This window comes from Sinocyclocheilus rhinocerous, unplaced genomic scaffold (genome assembly GCF_001515625.1).
Source record: "Sinocyclocheilus rhinocerous isolate Xijiao unplaced genomic scaffold, SAMN03320098_v1.1 scaffold534, whole genome shotgun sequence".
NCBI lineage: Eukaryota > Metazoa > Chordata > Actinopteri > Cypriniformes > Cyprinidae > Sinocyclocheilus > Sinocyclocheilus rhinocerous.
The window spans coordinates 1,622,852-1,627,660 of record NW_015646352.1 but is presented as its reverse complement, the minus strand read 5'-3'; the positions used below and the strand labels follow the sequence as shown (position 1 = coordinate 1,627,660).

General features: G+C 38.3%; 1 long non-coding RNA gene across 1 annotated transcript; it reads right to left on the bottom strand.

The window, feature by feature from the left end:
• Positions 1-643: 643 nt before the first annotated feature.
• Positions 644-4,582, bottom strand: LOC107707428 (uncharacterized). Its single transcript, XR_001636255.1, has 3 exons — positions 4,543-4,582; positions 1,035-1,071; positions 644-900 (listed from the first exon to the last, which is right to left on the bottom strand). It is a non-coding gene; the product is annotated as an uncharacterized LOC107707428 (long non-coding RNA).
• Between the last annotated feature and the right edge of the window lie 227 nt (positions 4,583-4,809).

Sequence of the window (4,809 nt, the reverse complement as noted above, 5' to 3'; positions counted from 1 at the left end):
TAGCACTGTTAACCGCTAGTGTTGCAAACCCTACAATGGAATATGGTTTTATAAGCCAGAGTGCTAACTGGCTTTCAGAAATAGAAGTGTGAAACATTACTTTACTAAGGGTTAGAAGCCAAGGGTTAAGCATGGTGTGAAAAGCCATGAAAAGGGTTAAAGAAGTGTGGAGTTAGAACCAGTTAATTTGCAATAAGTATTTTTTTTTGTCACAATTAAAGGAGGGACAGATATTTATTTTTCAATTATCGTTATTTATTTCCTTATAGCTACTTTTCTCCATTCATCTCAACCACGAAATCCCTCCATACGCTCTGAGCTTTAGTAATTGCTGTCACTCAGTCCTCAAGTGTCTCTGTGGCGCTCCAATTATACAGTCATCTGCAGTCATATCAAAGGGGCTGTCAGTGCTTTGTCTTTCATCTTCAGGGGGTTCTTTCTGAAGCCAAAAGGATGTCCGCTCACATGACTGACAGCTACTTTATCTAATCTCTGACAAATAGTGGCTTAATAAGCATCCTCAGCCAGGAGCGGCCACAGAGGATGTGTCAGTAATTGGGGTAATGGAGGAGGTTGGCAGATTTCATTGACCTCTGCCCTTCATTAAACCGTTTTCCTTATCCAGCTAATATCATGTCTCAAGTGAGCCCCTCCACCCCCAAAAAAACAGACAGTTTCCCATTGAACCTGAGATCTCACCTCAGCGGAGTGACACCCTGCCGTGTTTTCTGTACATCCTTGAAAATTAGGCCTAATAAGTCCTTTGCTCCTGTTTGGAAAGGGAAATGGCCTTCATTACCACATCTTTTCCTCTGTGGTGTTGATTTACACTGAGCGCCAGTGAGCCGATAGGCCTGACCGTTTGCCATTGTGTCCCCAGCAGCCCTGACACTGTTACTCCTTTGCCGCCGCCAACAAATAAGAATTATGAATTATTCAGCATTTGAAAGAAGTGTTTGTTATCCACGAGCATAATGAAAAGGAAATGTGCATTCGTCCTGAATTATTGTAAATTACAGACTATATGGGATTACCTTTCTGCCTCAGTAGTTGCTGAAACCAATTCACCTGCTTAGGAGAAAAAAAACACACAGATGGAGGAGGTTGTGACATCATAGTAAACGAGAATTCAGAAATATGCTTTTGATGTTCAGTGATGCAGTAACTGAATTCATTCATTTGATCACGCAAACTGGGACGTTCTCATACATGTAACTGCTTAATCTGTTCATCCTACCAAGTAAACAAAGATGTTTTTCATCTGTTTTAATGAAGGACGAATGTGTCAAACCCTCAAAATGAAATATTGTAACTTCAACTTAAAGGGGTAGTAGCCTATAGCAAAAACAAATTCTGTCATTATTTATTATTTACAGGGTTGTAAGGAATTTAACAATTCCAGTTCCTACTTGATTCTTTTGAAATCGAAAAAGGAATATTTGGAACTAATTAGGCCTATTACATTTTATTCACAACGAAACACACAGCGTCTCCACGACTCGCCTTCTTTCTTTGCGTATACATTTGGGCGGTGTTATGCAAATCTTCCCACACAGTGACGTAGATATGCGGGGGCGTGTTTGAACTAGGCGTTTAGGAAGGCTTGGCTGAGTGTTCACTTTTATAAAGAATATCTCTTTGGGTTTGAAACTTTAATCTTTGCGACTTTATGGATCTTCTGTATGCACGAACAGCTTTTAACACTCCAAAGACAAAGGAAAACATGAAATCGCATCATGACCCCTTTAAAAAAATTATATGCTAACATTATTCAATCTTTTACTTTTTGTAAAATATCACCAACAAAACTCATAATGTGGCTATATTTAATTGCTCATTGTCACATTAACAACAAGTCTGTTCTTGATTAATTTAGTCTGACATGATTAAGAACGTAAATCAAATTAATTGAGAGACTGCTCCAATCATTTCATACTTGTTTGTGATTCACTAAAAAGAACTGATTCATAAAAGTATTTCGTATGGGATTTGGACTTCTCTTGTATGGACTTCTCTTCTCTTCTCTACATATGGTTCTCCACTTAAAGGCAGAGTAAGTGATTTCTGGTAGCCAATGTTGATATTTGAAATCACCAGTTTTTTATCCGCCATCTCTATCTTTCTGTCGCTCGGCTCGGCTAATGTCCGTCCCATGCACTGAAAGCTCTCTCCTCCACATTACGAGTAGACACGCCCCTTATTGCTGATTGGCTACAAGTTTGTTTTGCTATTGGGCCCGAATCAATTTTCTAAAGTGTTTTTGAAAAATCACATACCCTGCCTTTAACTACTAAAGTCGTTGCATGGTTACGTAATGACGTAAGAAATTAGTAACGCTCGTTCAGCTGTTTACAGTGCCTTAAAACTTGACTCAGGAATACAATGACTGACAAACGACAAAATAATGATGCTCTGATTAACATCCATCACCAAATTCGGTAAATGCCGAGGACGTACTGAAAGATTTCAGGCAGTCGCAGAATGAGCAAATAGGTAGGACTTTAATTTATTATGTTTTGGTAAAGACCAAAATAAATTATTGTGAAACACACATTTTTATTCCCTGTAAAATACTGCAAACAGCTCTCAAGTTGTTGACTATCGTGATGAATCTCAGGCTTGATTTAGAGTTGGTGAGGCGCGCCAGAAATGCTTATTCTGTTTATTTTGCGTACGAGACAAAGTTACACTTGCCTCCTGACACAGTCTGTAATCGATTCACTAAAAAGAATCGGCTAATACGAGTCATTCGCTCGAGAATCGGACTTGATTGGTAGCGCTGTAGGTTTTTGATACAGTGAATGATCGAACCACCTCATAAGAGTCATTCGCCTGGGAATCAGACATCACTGGTCACGCTGTAAAATTAATTACACAAACGAAGTATCATACGAGTCACTGGTCGCGCTTTTTGTTTTATGATTCACTAAAAAGAACCGAGTCATTCGGTCGCGAATTGTTCGCTGGTCGCGCTGTATGATTCACTAAATAATGGTCATTTGTCACATGTATAAAAGTTTTTTAATCAGTATAATGTATCGATTTTATGTATTTATTTACAAATTAATTTTTTTTTGATCCATGCATTCCAGATTAACAAAAGTGTCACTTGTTTCCAAACCTTGATAGTGTAGCTATTAATGGTAGTGAAAATATTTAGCCTAATATATTTAACATATCTCACAGAGAGCTCTGGTTTGTTCTGATGTTATGCAGTATAATACATAAACCTTGTGTTTCTTCTCAATTTTAAATATTTTTTTTTCCCCAGATCACAACCTATTTTGTCCAGATGTGTGTAATGCGTGTCTGTAGTTAATGGCAATTCAATCAAAATGTTTGCTCTCTTCATACATTCTTGCAAAAACAATTCACATTTAAAAACCAAAATGGTAAGTGAATAATTTTGCAACTTGTTAGCTCAGAAGTCCAATGCATCCATTAGGTTTCCAGATAGCAAGATTAAAACATGGACTTCTGTACTTGTGATAATGAGGGGGATGGAATTGGGCTTAGATCCTCCGCTTCTGTGGATAAGAACTTGTTTTTTTGAGGTCAAAGCGTTCTATAAGCCAAGACATCTAATGTTTTCTCACATCTGCCAATTTGTTCTCCTACATTTTGGACTATGGTAATCAGGGCGGAAGAATTCTGACTTTAGCGAGAGGAACTTCATTTTCCCTTCCATTCCATGTCCTATCAAGATGTGGTCTCCAACTCATCTACGTATCATTATATGTTGTTGCATGTCACACTTATTTTCCTCACATGCCATTAGGGCCGGAATGTGGATTGCAATAATAGGAGACAGCGGTGTATGTGTTTTTGAATCTGAGTTATGTACACAATGCTAGCATTAGCTGTGCTGGATGTGCGTATGAATGGTTGAGCAGGAATTGCTGTGATTTGAATGACGTTTGGCATTATGTGAAGTGACACAAGAAGGTGATAACCCAGCTAAATGCTTGCTTTTGTTCGGTGTTATTCTAAATGAAACTAACGACGTCTCAGTGTCATTTTGTCATGGCTCTGGCGTTCTCTGCTAGCAGTGACCTGAAAATCTACAAGACAGTGTACTAGAGCACACGAGGAAGCTTGGCTGAGGGAGAAAATTGTGTTTGCTAAATTCCCATATCTGATAAGTAATTACATGCCAATTGTTTTGGGTTCTGAGTTCAGCTTTTGCTAGGGGACTTTTATTCTCAAGTACCTTTCAATGAAGATCTTGTTTTTAATTTTAAGGCTTTATCTAGTGCACCCTAAGCTTTTACCACTGACGTTTTTACTGGCTAGAACTGGATCATGAAGCCCATCAAAAAGTCAGTCCTTAAACTCTGAAATTCTGTTGAAATAAGATGAAAGTCTGACTGAAGATACCGGTTTTAACCTTCTTAGAAGTAAGAAACCTCAACTTTGGCCCCTTGACAACACTAATTCAAACTGCAATAAGATGTACAAGGACATCAAATGAAGACCCATTAGATCCATCTGTGTGTTGAAAATTAGGCCTGGGAAATTATATCTGACATGAAGCATAATTACCTTTCAGTGAAAGTGAGCATAGATCACAGGTTTCCTGTTGAGGACTCTCAATTCATCTTGCAGTCACCTATTTTTTTTAAAGACTCAACAAAGGATTGGCATCAGGTGTCAGTGCTAATGAATAAGTGTATAATAAATGTCTTCGTTGACTGGCAGAGGCCAGGATGATAAGCTGGCTTTGGACTTTCACAGAGTGATTCAATTCAAGTAGTTCTTGAATTGGAAATTGCACTGCACTGCTACACTGTTAGCTTAATGTAAAGTGGC